Source organism: Podarcis vaucheri, assembly GCF_965113315.1.
Source record: "Podarcis vaucheri genome assembly, chromosome: 4".
NCBI classification, from domain to species: domain Eukaryota; kingdom Metazoa; phylum Chordata; class Lepidosauria; order Squamata; family Lacertidae; genus Podarcis; species Podarcis vaucheri.
In genome coordinates this window covers 30,105,867-30,119,003 of record NC_138762.1, presented here as the reverse complement: position 1 = coordinate 30,119,003, position 13,137 = coordinate 30,105,867, and the positions used below count along the sequence as shown (strand labels likewise).

The 13,137-nt window shown below is 41.7% G+C and overlaps 1 long non-coding RNA gene across 1 annotated transcript; it reads left to right on the top strand.

Moving 5' to 3' along the window:
• The first annotated feature begins 531 nt into the window (after window positions 1–531).
• LOC309531859 lies at window positions 532–9,204 on the top strand. Its single transcript, XR_014219486.1, has 4 exons — window positions 532–1,554; window positions 4,111–4,219; window positions 4,333–4,405; window positions 5,426–9,204. It is a non-coding gene; the product is annotated as an uncharacterized lncRNA (long non-coding RNA).
• Window positions 9,205–13,137: the final 3,933 nt, after the last annotated feature.

The window sequence follows — 13,137 nt, the reverse complement described above, 5'->3', positions numbered from 1 at the left end:
TAATTCTTTGGAGCGTAGCTACACGTTCCTCCAGTTGCTGGACTTTGTCTTTTAAAAGGGCAATCAACATGCAATTGCTGCAGGTAAAGCTGCCTGCAACCTTTGGCAAGATGGCAAACATTGCGCAGGAATCGCAGGCGACTGCAGCTGTTCCCTCCCCTTCCATCATGAGATCGTGTCGTTGGGGGAGGCTACAGAGGTCCTCCATCATAAAAAGCTTGAAGACAGGACAAATAACTTCCCCCACAAAAAAAACCTAGGTCTTCCCCAACAAACGTTTGAGACTAGCTCCCCTAAATCTAAAAGATGGGTATAACTGCGCGCGCCGCTATCAATCCTGCCATGTGAAAATCCCTTGCAGACAACCACAGTGCCTGGAGACAGATAACCAGGTTGTGCATCCATAGCAGTGACTGGGAGGAGCACAGAGAGAAGAAACGCCATGGTGCATCTGCAGCAGCACAACTGGACACCTTCATCTGCCCCAGCTGCAACAAAACATGTCGCTCCCATATCAGTCTCTGTAACCTTCCAACAGTTTGATTTCACACAACCCCCTCAGGGTGAACTCCTCCATTGTCTCCCGAGACAGACAGATGTCAACAACATATATGCCATTTCCACCTGCTTCTTCTAGTCCTGACATTTCAGTATATTACCTGCAGCCCTTTAAATTTAATGTATGAACAATATTAACCGGTGTGGTTAAACATTTGGAAGTTTTATTAGCAGACCATACCTCTTTAAACACCTAATGGTAAAATTTCTAATTAAAATGGCCATAATGTTTCAATGTCAGGCTCTTAGCGTCTGCTCCAGGGCCTGAGTGCATCTGGAATTGATGGCTGTTTCATTACAACAACATGCAGGCCGGGTAGCTGAATAAACAGATGCTGTTTCTTTTCAGACTGCATTTTCTACTCTCACGCTGCTATAGAGGCACAGAATATAAGAGTCACTTCAGGCAGGGATGTTTCCTCAATCCAAGCTTCATTCTGAGGTATTTTTTACCTATAGCAAAGACCGGGGATCTGTATTTGTTAAGATGGCTCCCGTCCAATTGGGATGTGCTGCTCTACAGCAAGATTATGTAAGTCTAGGTCCGGCCCAATGTTTTCTGATGCCTGAGGCAAATAAATAACAATAAAAATAATTCTATTGTTTATACCCCACCCATCTGGCTGGGTTTCCTCAGCCACTCTGGGCGGCTTCCAGCAAAATATAAAAACAAAATGTCAGACATTAAAAACTTAACAAGGAGAAGATGGCATCCCTTGCCTCCAATTTTATGTAAAGAATCTGACTGGAATGGAAGTTGAATTTTCCAATTGAATCTAACATCAATACTGGCACTGTGACAGCATCTTTTACCACACCAGAAGGCAGCAGGCTATCTTAGGGGGAGCAGGGAAGGCTCTGTGGCACACAGTTCTGTCCTCCAACATGTTGCTGTTGCTCAGCCATTGCTGTGCCTGGCTGCTGCCGCTCCCCTCAGCATCCGTCATCTGAGGTGGTCACCTCACTCAACCTACTGGCAGGACCGGCCCTGTAGATGTAAGTGACTTTCAAACACATAACAAACCCTGCTCCTTCTCCAAGTTCAAAGCATGTACTTTACCCCCATTTCTCTCTCTCAAAGATCTTACCATCTAAATAACCACAATCTATTTTAAAAGCCAGGTAGGAAAAACCCTGAGTAGCATGCCTCAACGTTTGTAATATAATATATGCAGGAAATGTTTTAGTTGGATGGGGAGCAGTCAGGAAATGAATAATACTAAGTCAGAAAACAGGAGGCTAAAAAGTACAAAAACGGGGCAATTAAAACGAAAAACCAAGTAAGATGTGCTTCAGGGGACTTTAAATTTTCCCTTGGCTTTCTGTATCTTTGTGAAATCTCCACTGAGTTTGCCATTCCTGTCAAGCATGAATGGACAATAACTCAAGAATGTGGCAGTGTAGCATTTTGCCGGTGTTTCTTTTAAACTCTAGTAATATCCAAGGAAGACAAGAGCAATCCCAAGGCACCTGCATGAACATGAAAACTTCATTCTCCATTTCCTGCAGAGAAGTGCTTTAACCATTTTTGTTCTAAGGCTTTAAAAAAAATTGCTATTTCTTTCTGTATGTATTGATGGGGATAGAAGGTTGTTAGGAAAGAGCTCTATTTCAACTGGGTGTCTGGCAGTTCTCTGTGATGAAAAATGAGGTCAGGTAAACACTCTCTGCTGCAATCATGAATTATATCCACAGATGCTGTGGGCTGCCGACTGCCCTCACCCAGTTTCTGAGCAAACAGCCTTTGAAAGTCACAGGCTGAAGTGACTTGGGTTCTATATCCACTCCAAAAGCATTACCTTCATGGCTCCGTATGCATCTCGGAAACAGATTGGAAAGACACTTCTGAGAGCAGGATTATTGTGTGCCTTGTTCAAAGAGTCACCTTCCTTTGGCTGGACAAGTCTAATTGAACAGAACAAGGGCAATGTCTCCTCAAGTGAATTTGAAGAATAGAGCTGTCTCAAGGATATGCCCAATAATGTGTGCATAATCCCACCTTTCCAATGCCTAAATGTCATTCCAGGTATCTAACATCAATTAAAATTACAATCTCACAATAAAACCACAACACTGGCATGCTATCTTAAAATAATCCTCAAACCATAACATCATCTGTCCAGCAAGGAGGGGGGTGGCAGGAAGCCTGCTGGAATAGAAAGGTTTCCACTAGCTAGCAGAAAACAGCAAGAAACAGATGAAACTCCCTGAAGAAGATATTCCACAACCTGGGTGCCACAACTAAGAAGACTCTCTCTCGATTCACTGCCAAACAATGCACAGAGTAGGGTTTATCCAGATCTTAGGCAATGTGCAGACTAGAACAGGAGAAGGCAGTCCTTTATTTATGCTGAACCGAAGCCATTTATAATCACTACACTTAATTGCACCAGGAAACAAATTGGTAGCTAGAGCAAGCATTGCAGATTGGTGTAATGTAGTCTTATGGGCAAGCACCCAGAAACAACCTTGATCCAGATAGATCTTATTGAAGTAATCCAACCTTGATTTAATTCAGACGTGAATTTGCATACTTCCTGACCTCCTCAGGAAGTATGCAAATGGCACACCAATCTGAACTGAACAAAGGCCTTCCTAAGCCTCTGCCCCCACCACCTGAGCATGAAGGTACAAGGCTGACTCCAGGATTGAGCACCCTTTCCCCTCTTTTACATGGAGTCTTGCATCTTGCATTGCAGTTAGCCCAGAACCACAGAATTTGAAGGGACAGAATCACAGAATTGTAGAGTAGAAGATATCACAAATGTTGCAGTCAAAGACCTTTACAGGCTCATGAATACTTGGCAACAAAACCCAGGTATTTGCAAAGGAGTTAAGCTTTTGTTGCAAAGGGCCTTGCATTGATCTAGACTGCCAGCTAACAGTCGTAAACAGCAGTCTGCCTATAACAGAGATTACAACTTTGCACTATTTGCCTAAAACTACTGTAACACCACCAGGACATTTTTAAAATGTTATCCTGTATAAAATGGCATCATAGAATTCTTCAGCTCCTTAGGCTAAGATACAAATAGATAATAATTAGGATAACTAGGTTCCATTTCTTCCCCTTCATTAAATGCCCACAAGGTAACAGCTAGGTAATTTCAGTTTAAAACTTTTTGCATCACCTTTCACTCACCAGTCAAAATTATTCCAGAAAATGGCCTTGAGTGCTGATAACTGCACGAGGAACATTAAATCGGTTTCTGCAAAATTGCCTGTAGGCTGACAGTGAATTAGCCACCATTCTCAAATGTTTGCCAGTACTGGTTTTACTTCCCAAACTTCTCATCTACCATTAAGAATACCAATAAATTTAAATTATGGGAGAGACACTGTGGGTCATTCACTCTTTTCTTCCATGTGCATTATTCATAACATGCAATGGGGAATCCAATTCTGGGATATGATTTGGAATTAAGTAGTCTTTGAAATGTAAATAACATTCATGAGTACATTCTGCCTGCCCCAAGAATGTGCCCTCATCAAAAACTTAAAAGCATTTTATTTTTCTCCACTGAGTTGCAATTTTCTTCCCTCCACTTTCAGGCAGAAAATCGTCAGAAGTAAGCTTTCTGCCTCCCACCTACAGATAGCTCTCAGCTGGTGTTAGTTTACACAGATTGCAACTCTTAACTTTCCATATCTGTAACTCATGGCCAGTATTGCAAGAACCTATTCAAATTTGCTTCCAAACTGATCAGCACTCGGTGCCTTTTATGTTTAGCCTTTCATTTTCTTGTTTTCTTTTATTACTCGATCTCCCAACAGGTCAACTTTCAGCCGAGGCACACCGAGTTTCTTCGTAGGACTGTGGATGGAATCCCAGCAACGGAGAAGGAGTGTGAGTCCTTCCCCTCAGCACCACTTCCCCAATTCAAACCTCTCACCTCAAATGCTTATTAGGCACAAATGTGCAGACATAATATTGGTGCTGGGAAAGTAGCTTTTTCCCATTTCATTTCACTTTCAGCTTGTACACCGCCTTTCTATATTACTATACACAAGGTGGTTTACAAGCTGAAGAAACAACAAATAAGACAGCAAAGATCACACAGCAATGTGTGGTCCAATTAAAAAAAAACATGATAAAAGTATAACTTTAAAATAAACAACTTATATCAAATAAAGCAATATTCAACAATCCATTGGAACATGATAGTAAACAATAAAATTAAATATCATGAAATAATAAAGAATTACAGAACTATAATCAATAGGAATAATGGCAAGTCACAATGCATAAAATACCACAAAACATATGCCATGTAAGAGCATCAAATTAAGAAACAGAAAGACACAACTAATAAAATTATTTTCCAAAAAAAATATCCCTGACCTCCTTTTCTCTCTTCCCATCTACTTCTGCTGTTCCCAAAGTCATTCATTCATTCAACCTTTATTGGCATAATTGTTCTCAAAATCATGGTCTAGGGCAGGGGTCTGCAACCTTTAAGACAAAAAGAGCCACTTGGACCCGTTTCCGAAGGAAAAAAAAAACATGGGAGCCACAAAACCATTGTGACATTTAAAGCATGCGCGCAGCTGCCCTCTGATCTGACAGCGGGCGGGAAGGTGACGTTGGGACGGTGCATGACTAATGCATGCACCGCCCCCATGCGACATCACAGCCAGTACAGCGCTCCCCACAGTGGGGAGTGTCGGGGCGCACAATGCGCCTCCTCCCCTCGCTAGTATCCGCCCCGGAGCTGCGGCAAAGGTGTAAAAGAGCCACATGCGGCTCCGGAGCCGCAGGTTGCAGACCCCTGGTCTAGGGAAAGGCTCCTATAGCTAGAGGGTGGGGTAAGGCAGGTGGGAAAATCTACTGCCTCATGACCAGCACGAAGTCTTTCTCCCCTCACAGTTCTTCCTCTGGAAACAGAATTTCCCCCTTTGCTGCCAGAAACTGCTCCAGGGAAAGGAATCAGCAGAGAGGTCAGGGGTCAGCTTCTTCACCCCATACTCTTCAATCCAAATCCGGGCTGTTTTAACAAAATATGTCAGGAGTTACATGTTATGGCAGGAGATGAGTAATTGGAAGTGCACTTCGGATTCATTTTTAACTTTTGTATTTGTCATCTGTTGTATTCTGCACATACTGGAATGACCCAGTTAAGATCTCTACACAATGGCCTATGGCTTTGCCATTAATAAATTGACTTGCTTCCAAAATGACTCATGATTTCCCAAGCTCCTGCCAGGCAGATCCAATAAATCTGTCTTAGCTGCAATGGCACAAAATAGCCATGGATAAAAGCAGCATCCTAAAACCCTGTCAAGGAAGAGGCAGCTTCTCTGAGCTCTCTCCTGCCAGGTAAACGGACTCAGTAGCTTTTCATTTCTGAGAAAGACAATGAACCTAATTGGAAAGCTATTCGCACTGCTGCACTGGCTTTCCAGGTGAAAGGCCGCCCAGGCCTGAAATAATGTAATTCCTATCCCCACTAGTGTCACATAAGTACAGTGCGAAGTGAAAAAGAAATGAAAGCCTGATGGCTGCTACTCCTGCAGTCCTCCTGGGAATGGTGCAAACAACAATGCAAAGGCTACCAGGTTGTTTCCTGCTACTGTTAACTCGAAACTCCATAAAAATATGCAGCTGCATGCTTGGGAAAACATATGCCTGCGTGGCACTAATATCATGGATTTCAAAACAGTATGTCACTTGTAAATTTCTATTTCCTCAAGTCACGTTCTAGTTTCATGGTGTTGAGGGAATGGGGTTGGAATGCCTTACTTCAATTATGGCAGCTTTGTAGCAGGTATGAAGCAATTACCTTGCAAAATTCTCGGTCTGTGAAGTTTACAGCATAAACCACGGTTTATAGTGCAAACCACGGTTTACAGATCAAGAATACTGCTCTGTCAAATGAGGATTCTCTCATAGTTCTGTGTTACATCTGCATTGAGGCAAATATAGCTGTGGTTAGAGCTGATTAGAATTGCCTGAAAACATGGTTTGCAAATTCATTTTAAAACATGGACTAAAAAAAACCTAGTTAGCTCCAACCATATTTGGTACCAATGCAGATGTCATGTTAAGTGATAGTTGGAACACCACATGAAAAGGCGGGGGGGGAGGTTTCCTGTGGGGGGAAAAGGGGGAGGATAAAGCACATTATGACCTAACAGGACCATTCAGAAGTGTACACTTTCCCCAAGTTTAATTTTGGTCAATATAAAGACAAAGCTGTACAGTTTGAAGACACCCATTATGAAACCACTCCAGAATAATCTGATAAAAGATTAAAGCACAATATGCTACCAGTTTACAACACATGTAACTGGTTGGAAGATTAAATAGAACCCCAAATTATCACTTATCTGGTTGTGCACACCATAAAAATGCATATTTTTTTCTCCAGCTAGGAATGAATTAAGCTGCAATAAAATTCATGGAAAGGTTTCAGACAAAGCCTTCTCGGTGGTGGCATCTGTCCTGTGGAATGCCATCCCATCAGATGTCGAACCGATAAACAACTACAGTGGACGCTTGGGTTGCGAACATGATCCATGCAGGATGCACATTCGCAACCCGCAACGGTGCATCTGCGCACAAGCGGGTTGCAATTCTGCGCATGCGCAATCGCCGAAACCCATTTTAACAACCCGTTCCAGTACTTCCAGGTTTCGGTGGTCCGTAACCCAAAAAAACGCAACCTGAAGCAGCTGTAACCCAATGTATGACTGTATTTTACAACTGAAAGCAACCCTGTTCAGGGAAGTTTTTGATGGTTGATGTTTTATTGTGTTTTTAATATTTTGTTGGGAGCCACCCAGAGTGTATGGGGCAACCCAGTCAGATGGGCATCATATAAATAATAAAAATATTATTATTGTTAATAAATACTTGTTGCCATCTTGTATAGCCCAACATTGCATGAAATCAGCAAAAGGAAATAATATGTTGCACTGAAATGCTGAACCTATGTACCTTCATAGCTGCCGCAAGGATTAAAACATAGCTGCACATTGCACTCTGGGAAGGGAAGGAAACACACTTTTTAGGAGCTCAACATTAACAGAACAACTAAAACAAAACCCCAAACCCACTGATAAAACTATGTATAGTATGATAGCTAACAGAGTAATTCTTCTACCATGGAAAGCAGCCAGAATGCTTAGAAGTATATTGGCCCCAAGTGACCCAGCTAATTTGGAGACAAAATCTTTCCAATTAAACTGACAGGACAGAAAAGCCTGTCCTGATTATTTTTAGAGATGCATGACCAACCTAAAATCTGTGACTGGGTAAATGTTTTAAATACAGAGTGCTGATGGCTTCTCCTGTTTGGCATGTTCCATATGACTTCTTTTGTTGTGCGCTTGCATGATTCCACCCTTAACGCTCATTAAAAACATTTAGAGATCAAGGGTGAGATGCTCAGACTCTCCGGAACCCTGAGCACATTTCATTGTCATCTCGCATAGCTTTTATTTAGTGAGCTGCGGCTCTGTGCTTGGTTTTATAGGTCACTGATTGAAAACTGTGGCCATAGTTTTGCGCAGCGCAAATTGCTAGCAGGGTCTAAAAATGAAGTATTAAGGGTTGTCTGGACATATATAGGAATACTGTACCCAGCAAGATGAATTATACACATTACTTTGTATCAATGAGCTCCAATAATCTTGAATTTCCTATTCCGTGAGGAAAATGATAATGCCTTCCTACTCATAATTAGGCTGCTCTTCCTTTTTCTCTCTGCATGCAAAAGGTCCTACGTCCAATCCCTGGCATATCCTGTGAAAAGTTCAGGAGGCAAGACTGGGAACGACCTTTGCCAAATGCGTCTGGCTGCCACATCCATCCATAGTACAGTGGTGCCTCAGGTTAAAGATGCTTCAGGTTACAGACTCCGCTAACCCAGAAATAGTACCTCGGGTTAAGAACTTTGCTTCAGGATGAGAACAGAAATCGGGCTCCAGTGGCGTGGCAGCAGAGGGAGGCCCCATTAGCTAAAGTGGCGCTTCAGATTAAGAACAGTTTCAGGTTAAGAACGGGCCTCTGGAACAAATTAAGTACTTAACCCGAGGTACCACTGTATTGGGGATAGGCAGGACTGACTCGGTCTAAAGCAGCCTCACGCTGTTGCTGTTTTTAAAAAACACACAATTTTATGCTGAAATGAAATTGAATCGCACATCGGAAGGGCACAATATGGAGACACCTGATCAGCACAACCTTTCATTAACTGTGATTTGTTAAATAATACGATTACTATTGTTTCATTTATTTCATTTATGAATTGCTTGTTGTAAAACATCTCGTTGTGATCCGACAATAAAAAACACCAACAATAAAAGTGTATGTTTAAAAACAATTTCAAGTCCATTTAGATCAGGCTTCCTCAACCTCAGCCCTCCAGATGTTTTGGGCCTATAACTCCCATGATACCTAGCTAGCAGGACCCGTGGTCAGGGATGATGGGAATTGTAGTCTCAAAACATCTGGAGGGCCAAGGTTGAGGAAGCCCTATTTAGTGAGCCTGGGAGCAGGGCTAGTTTAATTGGTTGCTTCTAAGCCACTTTGTCAGGATTTTCAGCTGAAGAGCAGGATGCAAAAGCTCCAAATAGAGAGCCGTTGAATTAATTAATTAATTAATTAATTAATTAATAATTTATTTATACTCTGCCCATCTGGCTGGGTTTTCCCAGCCACTCTGGGCGGCTTCCAAAAAAAGATGAAAAATAATATAATTTGGACAAGAAAATTGACTTTCAGGTGGAAAAATCAAAATTGGAAACAGAACTGTTAGAACCCAAAACTAAGAATTTGTCAAGAATGTATAACTTGCTGTTGAAATGGAATACTCAGGATGAAACGGTGAAATCTGCTATGATTAAATGGGCGCAAGATGTTGGACATAATATAATGATGACTGACTGGGAACAGTTATGGACCACAGGTATGAGGTTTACGGCATGTAATGCCTTAAGAGAGAATATTATGAAAATGATATACAGGTGGTACATGACACCAGTCAAGCTTGCAAAAATCTATCATCTGCCCGATAATAAATGTTGGAAATGTAAAGAAACTGAAGGTACGTTCTTTCACCTTTGGTGGACGTGCCCAAGGATTAAGGCTTTCTGGGAGATGATCTATAATGAATTGAAAAAGGTATTTAAATATACCTTCTTGAAGAAACCAGAGGCCTTTCTCCTGGGCATAGTCGGCCAATTGGTGCTAAAGAAGGACAGAACTTTCTTTATGTATGCCACAACAGCAGCAAGAATACTTATAGCAAAGTATTGGAAGACACAAGACCTACCCACTCTGGAAGAATGGCAGATGAAGGTGATGGACTACATGGAATTGGCGGAAATGACTGGCAGAATCCGAGACCAGGGAGAAGAGTCGGTGGAAGAAGATTGGAAGAAATTTAAAGACTATTTACAGAAATATTGCAAAATGAATGTTAGAATGATGTTGGAATGAAGCGAGGTGGTTTAAGCAGTAATGCTATAAAGGTGTATGTAAAAAAAGGATTGATAACAGATGAAAATTTAAAGTTACAGTATATTAAGTTAAAGGATCATGAGAAAACAAAGAGGGAAAGAAATTGCTGACTTAAATCATTGAACTGGAATACAAAAAAGGGAGGTATGAGGTGGTCAGGGAAACAAGGATATGAATGTAAGCTTTAGAAAGATTGATTCATTTTCCTTTTCTTCTTTTTAAGTGTTTTTTATTCCTTTTTTCTGTATTTTGTATTTTCCTTGTATTTTTATTTTTTGTTTTTGTGTAATTCTTTTTTTCTCTGAAATTTTAATAAATATTTTTTAAAAAAAAAAAAGATGAAAAATACATTAAAACATCAGTCATTAAAAACTTCCCTAAACAGGGCTGCCTTCAGGTGTCTTCTAAACGTCAGATAGTTGTTTATTTCTTTGACAGCTGATGGGAGGGCATTCCACAGGGCGGGCGCCACTACCGAGAAGGCCCTCTGCCTGCTTCCCTGTAACCTCACTTCTCACAGTGAGGGAACCACCAGGTGGTTTTCGGAGCTGGACCTCAGTGTCCGGGTTGAATGATGGGGGTGGAGACGCTCCTTCAAGTATACTGGGCGAAGGCCATTAGATCTAGGCCATAGATTAACAAAGGCCTCATCTGTTTTACTTTTTTCAATTTAGTTTCCTAAAGCAAACCCTATGCCTTTGATATATTGAATTGATCATACACTGACTGCCCAGGGACATGTTCAAAAGTGCAAAGGCTGTTTGGCACCTTAGGTGGATGTTCTCAGTGGACACACACTTTAGCATTTTAATTCTTTAGTGATGACTAACTGAAACTTTAGAAAGCAGTATTGTATGTGTGCCTGATACTGTCTTCTCCAAATATTTTGAAAAGCGTGCATGGCACATAATGAAGGATACAATTTTGGGCTTTCTAAGAACTGCCTTTTCTATTGCTAGCAAGTACCAAAATGAACTGTTTTTTACTAAGTGGGCCTTTTTTGTTGAGTTGGCTTGACTTTGCGCCTCTCTTTTTTGCACTGCTTCTGGCCATTTGAGGAAATGTCTACTTAAAATAATTGTCAAACAAACCTACTTATTCACAACGAGATAGCAAGAAGAAATAGACTCTCGGAGGATATGCAAGTTAAACAAGGCATTCGAGCAGAAGTATAAAAGATTAATGGAAGGCACTGACACTCTCAAGATTGGGTTGTTTATAGTTCATCACCCTAATACAGCCAGGGAAATACTTCTGCAAAGTGGACTCCGACCGAAGGGCACCCTTGCTGGATTGGGAACAGTGTGTGCAGCAGAGGAAATCTGTCCCACGGCATTGCAGTGGTACCTCGGATTACATACGCTTCAGGTTACAGACTCCGCTAACCCAGAAATAGTGCTTCAGGTTAAGAACTTTGCTTCAGGATGAGAACAGAAATCGTGCTCCAGCGGCACAGTGGCAGCGGGAGGCCCCATTAGCTAAAGTGGTGCTTCAGGTTAAGAACAGTTTCAGGTTAAGTACGGACCTCCGGAACGAATTAAGTACTAAACCTGAGGTACCACTGTATTCTTAGGGCAATGTGCACTAATCACCTATCACCTGTGAGCCAGTGTGGTGCAGTGGTTAAGAGCAGTAGACTCGTAGTCTGGTGAACTGGGTTCGCTTCCCCGCTCCTCCACATGCAGCTGCTGGGTGACCTTGGACTAGTCACACTTCTCTGAAGTCTCTCAGCCTCACTCACCTCACAGAGTGTTTGTTGTGGGGGAGGAAAGGAGATTGTGAGCCACTTTGAGACTCCTTAGGGTAATGATAAAGTGGGATATCAAATCCAAACTCCTCTTCTTCTTCTTCTTGCAATATGGCCGAGATTGCGCAGGCCCATGTGCCACCTCCATTGCTAAGAAGCAGCAGAATGCGATGATAGAATCTAGAGAGGGGCCGAGCCTTTTGAAAATGCCCAGAGGAGGAGGAGAGTCTTTAATAAATGTTAAGGAGAAAGCTTGTTCCTGGAGGGAGAAAGACTCCAGCTCGTCCCCTTCTGCAATCCATTGGGTTTTCTACTTGCAGAATTATCTTTAGCCTCAAAAAGAATGCTCTTAAAAAATCAGACAAATTCGTGCATGAGACTAACCACAATGGCTATATTCCACCTCCACTCTCAGAGATAATATGCCTTGGAATTAGCAGTTTCTGCTGGGAATCCCAGGTGGGCAGTGCTGTTATGCTCAGGTCTTTCCTGAAGGCTTCCCAAAGGCATCTGGTTGGCCACTAGGTGGGCCTTCATCCTGATCCGGCAGGTTCTTCTTATGTTCTTAATGTACTTCTCCAGTTGTAGCTTGAAATTATGTACAGTCCATCATACTATCTTAGGATCTGCCACCTCATTCTGCTGGGATCCCTTGTAGCAGATGATCAAGGCCCATATGCAGTGAAGCTTCCCATTATGAACAAAACTAGAAAGGAGAAATTTGAGCTGGAATAGCTCAGTTTTCAACTGCAGAAGACTTTGTTTGGAACACTGCACACCTATCCTAACGCTTCCCAATGCTAATGTTAGGTGCATGCGGCTGCTTTTTCCAGACTGCACAGTTAAACTGATTTACCACTGAAAAGTGAGGCTGTTAGCACCAATTTTAATTATCTTAAATTGTTTTCATTCCTACTCTGTATCTCCCTAAAGAAGGAAACCATTTAAATGTTCATTTTCGCAGCACCTACTCTGGTGAATTAATGTATTTCAGACTTGACAATACTGATAAAATGATAGTTATCAAGGTCTATTCTATTTATCCTTGGAGAAATGAAACTATTTAACAACAAGAAGTTAAAATAAAATCTTTCTCAGAGGGCATTGTAAGTCCTATTGCCTCAGTATTGTATTTTCTTCCTACCCATCTTCTATCAATTGTACATTTTGAATTACTTTATGAAATTAAGGCTGCAGTTCAATGCACCCGAGAGCAAATCCCATTGAACTCCGTGGTACTTATGTCTGAGTAAACATGCTTAGAAGCAGGCTGCATAATACATACCAAGTGGACAAACCCCTTTTTCTTCTCCTTAGAAACAGTTTACCTTGCCTTCAGTGAATATATACACATATAAAGGTAAAGGGA